At 44.3% G+C, this 14,503-nt stretch overlaps 1 protein-coding gene across 2 annotated transcripts in view; it reads right to left on the bottom strand.

Moving 5' to 3' along the window:
• Positions 1-14,503, bottom strand: part of LOC118781355 (protein kinase C and casein kinase substrate in neurons protein 1-like) — a 64,632-nt gene that overhangs the window by 45,393 nt on the left and 4,736 nt on the right. Inside the window, exon 3 of one of the 2 annotated variants that reach the window (XM_036534353.1) lies at positions 2,122-2,201. The exons of the other annotated variant lie outside the window; for it this stretch is intronic. The gene's annotated coding sequence lies outside the window, so the exon portion shown is untranslated. The remainder of the gene's footprint in view (positions 1-2,121; positions 2,202-14,503) is intronic. 2 annotated transcript variants of the gene reach the window in all.

Raw genomic sequence — 14,503 nt, 5'->3', positions numbered from 1 at the left:
CTCCGGTGAGCGCTGATCGATAGGAGTGATCGATGTCCCCAACGCGCCGGCGCTGCAGAGCTATAAAAACCGAGAGCCGGTCACATCTTACACTATGCTCACATTCGAGGCCCAGCCACTGCTCCAGGACCTCCAGGATCCTGATGTTTTTTTTTTTTTTACCCAAAATGCTGAGTGTGCAAAACAGCAGACGCAAGCCCAAATAAATAACCACAGACACGCATAGAAAGGGCAGGCTAACTGACTGACTCAAAAGAGGTTCCCGGCTGAATGTGGGGATCAGTCTGAGCTCCCATCTTACAGCCCTGTGGCACATGTCCCTTCTGTTTCTTGGCTCATTAGGTAAGGTTATGTCTCGGTTCAACTAGAGGGTAAAGAGTTTGTCTTTCTAAATATAAATGCTGACTCACATTTTATAACGATGCCTTGAATACACAGACAAACACCAGCAGATAACAAAAGCTCATTTTAGCCCTCACCTTTCCATGGGGTATAAATGTTTAAGGACACTTAGTCCTTCCTTCATTACATCTTCTTTCACTAGTGTTGTATCCAAAAAAGGCAAATAAACAGCACTGCAGTCACCACCAGTTCTAAAATACAAGCCACATTTCAGAACTGTAAAAATGCAAAATGTACCCCCCACTGTGGCAAGAATTGATTGTGTAGATTTGCTTACATTCCACCAGGGAAGAAGTGACACCGCACAACAGTTGAAAAGCTGAACATTTGGTGTTTGGTTTAGTCACACATGGTGCAACTCATGGCACAAGAACCCTCAAGTGAATGACATCATACCAACGAGACACGCTTCTACAGGACAAGCCTGGCCCACATACAGATTACCTGTATCCCCAAGCTGGCTTTCAACAAGGGAGGACCAGCTCAGCTGTACATTGTGGCTTTGGAAGAGGGCTGTCAGAGAGTTAAATCTCACTCCCTCTCCTTTCAGCAGAAGAAGCAGCTATCTCCCCCTGGAGAAGGGACTGGGAAACCGGGGCAGCCGCAGTTGATGAGTAACGCTGTGCGACCACATCAGACACGCTTTCCTGTACACACAACTGTCCACACTGATCAAATGGCGGTGGCTCATTGCCTAGGAGAGAAAAGCCACTGTTATGACAGAGTTCATCGTACAAAATTAAAAATGATCAAACACTTTTGCCAATTATGTCCCAGGGACGCCGAAGAGCCAAGGTGTTGTCCTATATTGGGGTGATAAGGAACAGTGCCAGTTCAATTACATTTCTAGACCAGGGAGATGGCTAGGACAGCCCTGCAGCCTCATCACCCAGTAGGTCTATTCACCAATCACAGGCTAGTAAGACTTCACCTGCTATTGATTGGGCAGATCTATTTTGTGTCATCAATGACACAAATCTGTCATCTGTCAAACTGATCTGAACCAATGAAAATGCTTTGGAAGTGTTTTGACCGGTACAAGTCAAGCAAACTGCATGACAGCCTCACCCTGAAACTTTGCACATCATCATGAATGGCCCACTGAAAGGCAAATGTCTCAAAGAGGGTTTGACATTCTTGCGATACGCTGCAATCGCAGCAGACAGGCAATCAATGTGCTACCTTGTCAATCTGTTTGCATTCCAGAGCCACTCTACACGAGCACACCAGAGCTTTACCCTCAACTGCCCCTAACAAACACTACATCACACACAACCTTCTCCTTTCATCTCCCACAAAGCTCTTAGCAGAACGGCACGTGTTCAATATGTGCATGTGTCTACAAGTTCATGTCAGCAAGGGAGTTGCATGCAAACTGAGATTTGTGCGTGCGAATGCATGTCCAATCTAATTTTCCCAACCTTTGAGGGAACTCCCAGCACCCCCTGAGGCTGGGATCCCCTCATCAAATATTTGCAAAGTGGCTGACGGGCATGCAATTAGCCTAACATGGGCCCTTGTCTCGTTAAAGATTTATATCGTAGATAGTTAGCCTGAACAGGGCTTTCTGCACCAATGAGGCTGCGTGACTGCTCGCTGTGTGGTACCGCCAAGCCTCCGGGCAGACCACCCTCCACCACCCCCTGCCCACTCCCCTGCCCTCCCTCTCCAACCGAGCCTGCTGAGAGGTGGAGAGTAATACAGAGACACGAGGCCTACCTTCTCCACCTGGAAAATTAGGTTTCCATAAACACCGGGGAGAGCAGTGTTCCACCAAAACCCCAACAGAGATCAACCACCTGTGAGGGAGAAAGAGAGACACGTTATCACCTATGCCAATCTTACGACGCCAGAGGGAGTTGATGCTCTTCAGCAGATGGTCGGTTTTGGGGCTACACTGGGAGTTGTTCTCATAGCTTTTCCTCTGTGGTTACCCAGCTAAAGGTCCTTACAGCACGGTGGGGACCCCATGATACTATGAAATGGAGCTTTGCCTCGGGTTATATTCATAACTGATCCCAAAACTCTGGAAAGAAAGCTTTAAACAATGCACTCGCAATCAAGCAAAGCTTCACTTTTTTCCATTTCGGCGATTGTTAAACAAGAAATTCACATCTAGACAATTTCATCATTCGATGTGAACCAAGGCCCTCAGGATTGATCCGGGCTCTATGGCAACAGTGTGAGTACATGAGTCAGGTCCGAAAAGCAGAACCTTAACCTTCCACCAGGATTTCAAACATGGCCGAGGATGAGTCATCAAAACTTTTTGGCTGATTGGCACCAAAAGGAGCCGGGAGGAGCTGGGTAGCAGGCGTGGATCACTGTAAGCAGGTCAGGCCTGCACAGAGGAAACCTGAAGCATCTGATGTCTGTGTCAGGTTCGCCTTCTCACTGCCTGTGGTTTGGAGTCCAGTTCCATCCTAATTTTTTCAATGACTTGGTTTATTTCTATGCCTGAATATGTTGTCATTTTACACATAGTTCTAAAAAACAGACCCCTTACAGCTCCTCCAGAGTCATCAGGCCAGTCCTCCAGGCCTGCAGTTCTGGTGGAGCTCCCCCATGGTCGTGATTTGTTTCAATCACAAAAAAACAAGGCGTCCCTGGGAAAGGTTGCAAGCTTCGCACCTCGCGTTTTTGCCTCAGATGAACGCCAGCCCAGCTGGTGGCCTGCTCACCTACATTCCCAGGCAGCCGCCTCATGTGCGGGGAAGCGGACGGGACGCCATCAGAGACCCACGTGAGGTGGTCACGGAGCTGTGAAAACATTGACGGCCGCCGGTATCATTCCGCATTCATCCCGTGCGGCCTGAGATGAAGTAGGCAGAGATCCTCGGTGCCGGCAGAGCCCGGCACATTCTATGAAACATTCAACACTACAGCGGTATCCCATGCAAGACGCACGCACTCATCCCCATGACGACCTCCCGCCGTGTAACGTGCTTCCCATGCTTCCCTTTGCTATGAACTGAGAAACTGTCTTTGTTACATTATTTATTTGCCTTAATCTAGGGCCATTTACAGCCATTGCAGTTGTACACAGCGGACATTCCTTAACAGTTGAGTATTTAATGGACACTGAGGTCTATGGTAAAACTAAAGCTTCATACAGACTTCATGTTCCCTAACCACAACAGCACACTGCCACCAAAATCTGACACAGTCACCATCCCATGATGGTGACTTCCATTCCAGCCCCAGCTCCAACATGCCTTCCAAACTACATCAGCATAAGATATTTTCTTCATTATCTGTTCCCTGTACTGTATGTAAGATATATATTTTAAATTTGTATTTTTTAAATTATTTATTTTTGTAGGATATTTTTCTGTGGGATTAATGTCAAAATAGCAATCCCAGTCTTCACGATACCTTCGTGATACCATGATACCTGTAAAAGTGTGAAGTAGTGATCCTTAGGGTGATACTCCTTGCTTACTCTTGAGGAAAGGACCTTTCCACAAACCTTGTTAGGCACATACATAAGGAGGTTACAGAATATGACAGAATACATGATATATACAACTCTAAACACTTGAAATGGCCCAGCAGGTAATAACTAAACAAATAATTCCACCCAGAGAGAGATGACATCTGTAAGTAACCCAAACAACAAAATATTGCCACTGTCATATTGAACTGACATATTGTCTAACTCTGTAATTGTTTTACTGCTGTCTTGGCCAGGACTCCCTTAAAAAAGAGATTCTAAATCTCAATTGGATCGTAACCTGGCAAAATGAAGGTTAAATAAAAAATAAGATAAAAAGGAACAGAAGATGATACACAAATACAGAAGAATGAGATAATCGTTAAATAGGAAGGACATAGTGTTTTACTGACACTCACCACAGGAAACCAATGAGAACAAGAGGAGGATAAACACCAGCGTCCAGCGTACCAGCTCCTCGATACCTATGCGATTCCTGGATTCCTCGTCTCAGCGCTCTCTCTGCCCCTTTCAATTTCCCTCTAATTTCTTCTCTCTTTTTGTACAGCCTCTAGCTGTCTACCTCTGCCTCGTCTTCTGTCTCGCCTTGTGCCCTCAAGGCAATCTCCCCCTGCTCTCTCTTTCTCTCCCCCTTCCTTGATCTCTCTTGTGTTTCCTCTCTCTGTCTCTCTCTCTCTCTCTCTTTCGTTCAGTCTTCACCTCTAGTCAAAGGCCTAAGATTAGCAGGCCTAGGATCAGTTGTGGAGATTAATGGAGAATTTTAGTCAGCCAATCACCTGGACTCTTTTGAGTGAGGCTGTCCGTATGTCTGCGCATGTGCACGACCATATGTGCTTGCTGTACTCTTTTACCAATGCCCTGCTGCATGTCTCATATCTGAGAGAGGCAGTATAGTGAACAATTTGGTTTTAGTTTTCCTACAGTATGAACCACATTAAGCAATCCTGAGTGTCTGCAGTGGAGAAGCATTATGTGAAACAGATGAAGGGGAAACTATGGCTAGTAGCTCAAGCATATGTAAATATATTTCATAATTATTTGAACTTGGCAGGGCAATCCTTTATGAACATATTGCTAGTCAGAGACCAGGTCAGAGTATCCTTTCTTCTCTCCATCTGTATATTAATCTAAACTTTTTTGTGTCATGAAGCTTATTGCTATTTCTGTCTACAATGAGAGGTATGACTGTATAGACACATAACTACATTTCTAGGACCGACATTGGCTAAAATTTAAATAAAAATTGATATCAGACATATTTGAAGATGCACTTCACTTTTCATTAACTGTTGTCTCGCACCTCATGGAAAAGGCTAGTGAGACTCCAGAGAAAGAGAGGAAAAGTATCATAATTTTCATAATGTCCTTGCCGCTAATTTGCTTCTTCACCAGGCTCTGAAGAGCGTATTATGAAAAAACTCGACAGCCTATTGTCACACATTTTGAAAGAGTCTAACAAAGATGGCTGCATTTAGTTAGTTAGAGTTAGGCAGTTTCAGGGCCACTATTGTGGAAAGCTGCTGGAACCTGGAGCTGGCTGACAGACCCTCAAAGCCCTCCAATTACAGGCCTTGTAGTTCATTACGGCCCGGCAAGATAGCCTTTGATGTATAATGAGTATGTATTCTTATGCTGTAAAGAAACAAGACACAGACCAAGTCTCTGAGTATTTCTTATTCATTTCAGGCTTAGAAGGTCTGCACGGGATGGAGAATCTACAATTAAGCCCTTGGACAAAGATAATCAGATTTCTTGTCAACCCCCCTTTCATTTTACATTATCATACTCAGAAAAGGGAGAAATTTTCAGATTTACCACAGAGAAAGTAATCATCACATAATAGGATGCTCTGTCCTTCTGCTAGAACTCCATTTTGGTCAATAATACTGAGACCACTGTGAACGAATGGTGCCATTGCTCTGCAGCCAGTGGAAATCATGCTTAAAACTGCAACGCTGAAAGTCCACTAATAATGACGGACCCCTCTGGACAGCTTCTCCAACCTGGAGTAAACAAACTGGCGTAGCAAGCAACATCAAGGCACGACACTGAGCAGATGGAGCTGAGAGTAGTAAATACACATCATCACATTTAGCAACAAAATGAGCCTCATTCCATTCAAATGAATTCATTACCTCTCAATGTGGAGATTTAATTCGCCACCTCTGGCACATCGTGTTTCTTGCTGCAGTTTGAGGGTGCACATGCCCTGGCCTTTACATTTACTCAGACACTAATAGACCTATGCAACTACTCACAGACATCAATTTGCTAATGGACCTGATAAAGTCCAAGGGTAATGTTTGAGACTGTGTCACACTGGGAAAGGCCTTGTGTGATGTGTGATGATGAAGATGATGGTGATGATCGCACCTCCTTTTGTCCTTCCTGTACCATAATTATAATGGAGGAACCTTCCAAAATCAGCTGGCTCGGGAATGACCTTCCTCTCTCACAGCCACCTGATGAGAGGCAGGGTGTGTGCTGACACACCCACCGCTACCCTGATGGAATGAAGTCAGTAGGCTGCCAGTCACAGCTGAACCTGCACCTTAGTAGACTGAGCCACTTGGAGGCCCCAGTCAAGCCAGATTTTATACAGTTGAACAAAAGGAAACGGGGTTCAAACAATATTTCACTTTGACTAATTAGATCTAATTTCCCTCTCACTTGGATGATGACTAAACTTGCCAAACTGTGTTTATGGAAAAAGTACCATTGTCTGTAAAAGTTAAAGATGAATGTTGACTGAATCCAGTCGAGAGTGCTGGCATGAAAAGCCTGGATCCTTCTGTGGAGCTCTGAGCAGCACACCCACCTGTTTCCCTCCCAGCCCTGCGCCAGGCCGGCTCTCTGGGTTCCGGCTCTAATGAGCAGGGGCAGACGCTGGAGGACTCTACCCACCAGCACACAGGGGGGAGGGGGGTGGAATTGGGGGGGTCCCTGAATCACTGCAGCACACACAGGCCCTTCAGCATTTCCTTTATGCCACAACAAAGACAGAAATAAAAAGGACGCCATTTCCAGTAGCTCTTTTCTTTTCTTACTCCACTTCCTCCTTCAGTTCCTCTCATTCTCCCACACGGGGACTACAGCAGTGGACAAACAGGTGTGCAGACATTAAAATGATGGTCAGGGTGTGACATCTACATACTACAGATACTTGGAACAAATCAGTCCCTTGAGACACTGGCTATCTTCATGCCACAGATTTTAGGCACAAACTAGGCCCAGTAGACATTTACCAGCACCAGCTGTCTTACAACTGAAGTCAGGTTACAAGTACCTTCAAAGCCACTTTCTTTATAGTTACCCTTTCTATTAGCAGCCAATTTAAGCCTGATGATTGCAAGACAGCCGAGACATTGTTTCAATCATAACTTTAATTACACAAACTGAGACAGATGGAACACATAACAGCAGCCACAGTGGGTTTTATGACTGTGAACGCCTTCCTCTGCTTAGTGTGTAATGTCATCATTAAGAGAACACGTAGGCAGATACAGATCCATTTTCGCTGTGGCAAAAGTAACGTGTTGTCTGCTTTGCAGCACCACAACATATTGAATAAGTGGGTGGCTCATAAGAAAGTGAAATTCACCATAAATAATGCAAGTCATTTGTCGAAAGTTGAGGGCAGTGTAATTACAAAAGTCACATGTAAAACATCGTAAAACATTATCAATCAATGACATGGCTTCTTTTTCTCTCCATCGTCCCACCCATATGAGTCCCTCACTCTTTTGATCTGTTCACAGTAAAATAAAGCCACAGACAATAAACTGTATTTATTACTGAGTCTACCAAAAATGAATTGTGTTATCAAATAAAGACAGACAAATGACAAATGAACAAATGAAGTAAAGGTTTCCAGCAGCCAAAGAACGTGAGCTGTTTCTTCACCAGCTACTGGTTCTGGTGGTTCCATGCATGGGCATCCCCTTCCCCCTTCCTTCTCCTCCATCCTGGGAGTGACAGCCTGTCGAGACTGGCCCCAGGACACGACGTCATCACCTGCCCAACACTTCTGAAAGCTGTCGGGCTTCACTGTCGCCACGGGGGTGGCCGGCCCTTTCACTCCTGCCATGGTGTTTTGATTAACGCTAGTCCCTCAGCTTCTTGGCACCTGTCAGACGCTCAGAGGCCGCTGCTCCAGACCGACCCCGCAGTTCCCAGGGGGGTGATCCTTTCCTTCCACACAGGCCCTGTGACAGGTACCACCGTCCCACTCCTCGACTGACACTGGCGCAGCAGTCCAGCGCCACGCCGGTGGCCCCATCGTCACATTTTCTCACACTCACTTGCCACAAGCTGGCGCTACTAACACATTTTGGCTGTGGCTCCCCTCAGGGATATGTACCACAGAAAAAACATTTCAAAAACGTTTCACTGGTTTCCCTCACCCGGCAGGTGTCAGCCATTTTACCAAAGGCTGCTGGGCACGTGCACGCCATTCAAGCCCCACCGCTAGACCTCTTCAACCCAGCCAATGAAAGCTTTCTCGAACCTCCCTCATCATATAAACACGTTATATGTTGGTGTTGTCATTCCAGGCGAGGTTGTTTCTCTCCTCATAATACAAAAACAATTACCGGTAATTGCTTCTCCTTGGAGCAAGTCAGCTGTGAACGGGTGGCATATTTTCCCTGCATAGCATGACAAACGAGGCACATCCCTCTGCCAGTAAGACCACAGATTGACAATCACTGCGATGAGTCGATAGGGAAAAGTTAGGGGTTTCACTTATTGAACATAATTTAACGACTGACCACGCTAATACCTTACAATAGCATCTAATGTTTGACAGCTCCTGATCTCTCTAAAATCGTGTTTCACAATACCAGTTTAGGACTTTTCCTTTTCTGCTGGTGTGCTACAACCACAACTTGTACAATCAGGTCAGATCAAATCATTATGGTTCAATCAATGTATGAAAATGTGCAACCAATTTTTTTTTCCAGCTGAGCGCTGAATAACATTGAGAGCTAGCATTGGGGAATGAGGCCTGGTTATCTACTTTCAGCCCACAAATGAGAAAAGATCCATGTCTTTTTAATCTCTTAAAAACTACAGGTGGAAAATCCATTCAGTCTATTTGGCAATGAAAAATAGACAAATGGAATTATTTGCAGTCCCATTGTGTGGTCACAGCAAATTCTTGCACCTGGTGATTTGGTTTGGTGTTCAGGTGCCCAGAACACAAGGAGATGCATCGTTTAAATATAGGGACCGGCATACACATTTCTGCCATGTCCTGCCGCATAAATGAGTTTCATTTTAGGTATTTGTCTGGGTGGACTGTCTAGTGGCATTTGAAGATGAGGGAGGGCACAAAACCGATTTGACGCCTATATTCAATGTGGGTTTCAAGATGGTGGATGCTTCGTGTTTCAGCGCGGGGATCTCAATTGAAAATCAATGGCTTCCTGTGCAGCTGAAGCTTCTGGATGCACAGATAGACATTCTGACCTTGCTGCTGCACGGTGCAGAAGCAATAATTAAAAAAAAAAAACTCAGAGGAAACAACAGTCTCACACAGTGTGAACCCTCATTAACAACCTAGCATTTCCAAAGGGCACAACAGCGATGGATTTAAAGGGCATCCAGACTGTTCCCTGAAAAATGATCTATCGTTACCCTGACAATCACCATCAAACATGCATATTCAAAGAGAGCTCAAAATGTACTTTCAAATTCTGTTCTTATTAATTTTCCAGTTTTCTAGAAGAAATTGCAAACTGTTTTAAGAAATACGTGACGGGAAAGAGTCTACTAATGTAACAACAGCCTACATGGCTGAAACACTTTGTAAGCCCAATAAAAACTTTCTCTAGGTTTTAGCTGCTGACAGAATAAAGACAGAATAAAACTTATAACAGCAGTGAAGCCTCCCTGAAGGCTTGATTGATGTATTAAGATGCAAAAAGGGAAAAAGTGAAATTAACCTACAATTTCAGACCAAAAAAGTGCTTACGGATATGGTTAGCCCTGAGCAGCCCACATGATTCTGGGTTAATCCATATGAGATCGATCACCTATTGACATCAATAGTTTTAACTTGAATGGAAATTTCCGCATCTTTGCCTGTGGGGTAACTGGTGATAAGGAAGAGCTTTTGGTTTCAGAGCCAAACGAACAAGTTCGGGAGATAAAGGAAGCTGTATTTGACAAAATGGAAACAAGTGAATTTAACTGGAAAAGCAACGTAATTTTGCAGTCATCAAAGCTAATAAAAAGGACTGTTGAGCCATGCTCAGCTATTTATTGATTTCACGCAGTCATCTTCCTGCCAAAAATCTGCTTTGGAACTCCATATAAATTTAGAGCAGACACTAGGGAAGCCACAACACGACATCATGGTTCTCAAACAAATCAACAGCCATTTAAATGATTAATCCTAAAGCTGAGGCATATCATTACTTTACATTAAATTATTGCCATATACCAGACGCTCTTATCCAGAGAGACTTACATTGGTGACTTTTTTTTTTTTTACAATGTTATCCATTGATACAACTGGATATTTACTGAGGTAACTGTGAGTTTAGTGCTTTTCCCAAGGGTACAACAGCAATGCCCCAGCAGGGAATCAAACTAGCAACCTTTTAGTCACAAGTCCTGCTTCTTACTGTTATGCTACACTGCTGCTGCCACAAAATATACCACAAAATACAGGACCAGGGCTTCCTTTTAAATGTCAACAGCACTCCTTTTATGTTAGTTGTTACGTTAGCTCCATGTCTCCAGCTCCAACATTTTCATTACCTATCAGATGCTGAGTTTGCTTTCACACCTTATTGTACACAGTGTAAATACCCTAGTGATAAATAGCAGATACAAGCTGGTTTAAAGCGTTGTAGTGAAAAAAAAATGCAGCACCTTCCCTAATTTTATCAAGATTAAATAAGACAATCCAGTAAAACCGTACAACAGAGCAAGAAACCATGAAGGCAATTATGCTTGAAAAGTCCTGCTGCTTGTTTGGATTAGCCCATTTCAAAACCTATTTCAAAACCATTTCCCCTCAGTTTCACATGAAAATATCATCCGCCCCCATTCTAATTCACAGAATGAACAAAAGCTGGACTGACAGCCTTTCTCTCTGTGAAATCTGTGTTAGGCCTCACTCCTTCTCAGCATCCGTGAAGAGCTATCGGGGGCATGCTATTTGCTGTAACGTGACGGCAGCAGTGTTGTATAGCGTGCAAGCAGCAGGGTCATAACCGAAAGGTTGCTGGTTCGATTCCCCACCGTTGTACCCTTGGGCAAGCTACTTAACCCACAATTGTCACAATTATAAATATTCACCTGTATAATGGTAAACTGTAACCTATGTAAGTCAGACTGCATAAGAGCATCTGCTAAATTGACAATAATGTAATGTAACATGCCAGGCAACATGGGATATGTAAGAAAGTAAATTAGCATTAATATGTAAATATCAATCAGAGCCTTATGGATTGCAGTGCGAATTTGCACAAGGAGCAGCAACTGTGATGATGCCATTGCCACTGGTGGCCCATTGTGGGCGCATGCTTATATGAGGGAAATCGATGGCTGATTGATCAAAATTGAAAGCCAGCCCTTGGCGTGTCAGGCTCACTCTTTCGGCTCCTGTGATCTCGCATTGGGCGTGAAAGGCTGTTTTCATTATCATGTGCGTCTCCAGTTAGCCTGATCCAATTAGAAACTCTCTCTCTCTCTGTCACACACACGCACGCGTGTGCACGCACACACAGCTTAGAGGCTGCTCTTCTTGTCCAGACACGACAATTCCGCAGAGAGACCACCTAACACTCCCAGCGGATTACTCCTTCTGACGCACTGACACAGTAGACGGAAATGAAACCTTCTGGAAACCAATCCCTATCCCCTACTCACTACCCTTCTACACACACTCTCTTGCTTAGTCTACAAGGCATGTCTTAAATTATTTACGATTACTTATGCTGTTTTTTTTTTAATGGAAACATTCAAAGTGAATGACAGTGGGCTGAGCATGTGGACAGCACTGTGGAGAAGTGCGGAGGAAACTGGACCTCCTCGACTCCAGGAGTGTGGTTTGAGGCCTGAAGAGGACACCACTGCAGTTCCCTGGAGCGAGGCACTCAGGCGTATAATTGTGCTGGTGCTTGCCTAGCAGTTTCGAAGGGTCATGTGTGAACATTTGACCCCCGAATGAGGTCGTCTGCTGAAAAAATGACGTAATGTTGCTCCCAAGGGTACCGGCAGCTGCGCCCCACCCCCGCACTAACTACCCTGGATTAAAACTACCTTCTCGTCATGTGACTCCAGTCCTTCCTCACAACTTTAACTCCTTCTCTTTGTGATTTAACAATCCTCCCCAGCCTAAGCTTTCATCCTTGCCTGGGCCTGACTCCAGCCAATCACTGTCCCTCTGTCACCATGCCCTTCCAATCACCGCCCTCCATCTTTCACACCGAGCATCAATCAAAAGTCTGCCAAGTCAAAATCAAGGCAGCATCCCTTAACCCATTAGCAAAATCCTCTTACTGTAACTTTGGAGCCCGTTAAAGAAGTGAGATGTTACAAAACATAGGTTGAACAGAAAGGTAATGGTACTTAAAAGGAAATTGCAATCGCTGGTCTCCTGGTGTCATTTCAGATTGTTTCTATTCCCTGTCACAAAACAACAGGAATAAGCACAGCATGTACAAAAAAAGTTGAAAGATTAAAACAGATTAAGGGATCATGCCAGCCAATGTTCTGAAAGACATGCCCCGGATCAAATTTCGAGAGACAATGCCATTACTCATGGACTGAAGCCTACGCTCATCATCCTAACAGCTCCGTTAGTTAATTGTTGAGACGTGTCGCGCTATTAATTGCGAAACAAAGGAGAGAGTCAGAGAGGGCGGGAATTAAAAACACTCCAAATGAGTCACCGCATTCCGGCTACTTTCCTCCTCTCTAATTAAACCTGACGTCTGCACCCACTGTGTTTTCTCTCCCGGACGTAGGCAATGGCTTAAGAATGAGAAAGAAAAACCCATGCCCTCTGACAAGCAGTACGGAAATAGTCCCATATCTGGCCTGAACGTCAATCCCATGACAATAACATCAGACGAAGGTAAACAATTCACTCCTTTGTGATGTCACTGCAGCAAGCACAATATTGACAAAGTCAATTAAATCACATAATTAAAAAACATGATCCATTAAAACAGATAAAAGAGCAGGATATCCTGTGCATATATGAAAAAAACAGGTTCACAGGTTGATTAACAATGTGCACCTGCTCGACTGTTCAATGGCAAAATTCTTTTTCAAAGTTTTCTATGAAATCTTGGAAACACAATACCGTAGCTACAATGTGAGAACGACATTGTGCAGTTCTGTACTACCGGGGTTACAACACTAGTATTTATTAGTTGAATTATGTAAATGAATTAGTTAATGAATGTAACTATGAATGTAGTTAAATGTAAATGAATTAGTTAAGTATTTGAACATTACAAATCAAACCTGAATCATTTTCATCATTTTCACAGAGCATTTCACAGATTGCATTCACTTTAAGAGCACATAGGATGCCCAACAGTAACATCCTCAACATGGATTAAGATGTCACTTACAATATCATAGTACAGAAACAAAATTTCCCTCTCAGCCGTTGCTTCCACACCCCACCCCCCTCTGGGAGACACTGTGAGGCATGTCTCACTCCTGACTGCTCTCTGACACAATGGGAGGGGAAGAGAGGGACAGCTGGACTGCTTCAGCGCAGCAACAGCCATCTTCGCTCTCGCTCAACACCTCAAGCACCACGGCGGAGACATCCCAGCATCACAGCACACTGTGAGAGACAGCAGCCAGAGGCTCCACATGCTGGAACATTTAAAGCAGCACCGCCTGGCTCTCTGATGGGCCAGCCCCAATGAGACACGGAGTGTTTCAATGTTGGACTGATCTGGGTAAGGTACCAGGGACTGGTGTTTCATTTAGCCTGTCCTTTCCCTGGCAGTATGATTAAGGTATAGGTGAGGAGAGGGATTCATCAGTAAGTACCAGCTATGGTTACTCGGGTGAACTCCGATAAACTCATATTCACAAGGAACAGAACAAGAAACACTTTGCATTTGACAGCTGAGTGTTTCAACCAGAAGGCATTCTTCTCGTAAAGGAAAAAAATAATAAACCAGAAATTGCAGAAGTGGAATCTCACAGGAGGGGGTTGAGAAGCATTTGAAAGATATAAGATATAAGATATAAAGATATAAAGTATCAACGTTTAAGTAAAAAGGCCAAACATGTTTAAACATCGCAAACGGCTGGAATCCACTGTTAACATCTACAGCACTGGCACACCCACGTACAGTATCTGCCACTCCACAGTCGCTTCTTGTAGACTTAGCTTATAAGCACTTCTGTGAGCAATTAAAGAGACATCCATGATGAGGCTAGATAATGAAACAGAGCAACATCATGGCCACCTTCTCCTCCACGACCCACTAGGATTCTCCCCCTCACTGCAACATTTCAGCCACACTCCATGCCCCTCACCATCAAAACGCTGCCCGAATGGTGTCGGTATATTAGCTGCACTTTGTACTCACTCTTTGTAATTCACTCTGGATAAGATCATCTGCTAAATGACAAAATGTAAATGTAATCAAATCCTGCAGG

The sequence above is a fragment of the Megalops cyprinoides genome, chromosome 7 (assembly GCF_013368585.1).
Source record: "Megalops cyprinoides isolate fMegCyp1 chromosome 7, fMegCyp1.pri, whole genome shotgun sequence".
In the NCBI taxonomy this organism is placed as follows: Eukaryota; Metazoa; Chordata; class Actinopteri; order Elopiformes; family Megalopidae; genus Megalops; species Megalops cyprinoides.
This window is presented reverse-complemented; position numbering and strand designations above follow the sequence as displayed.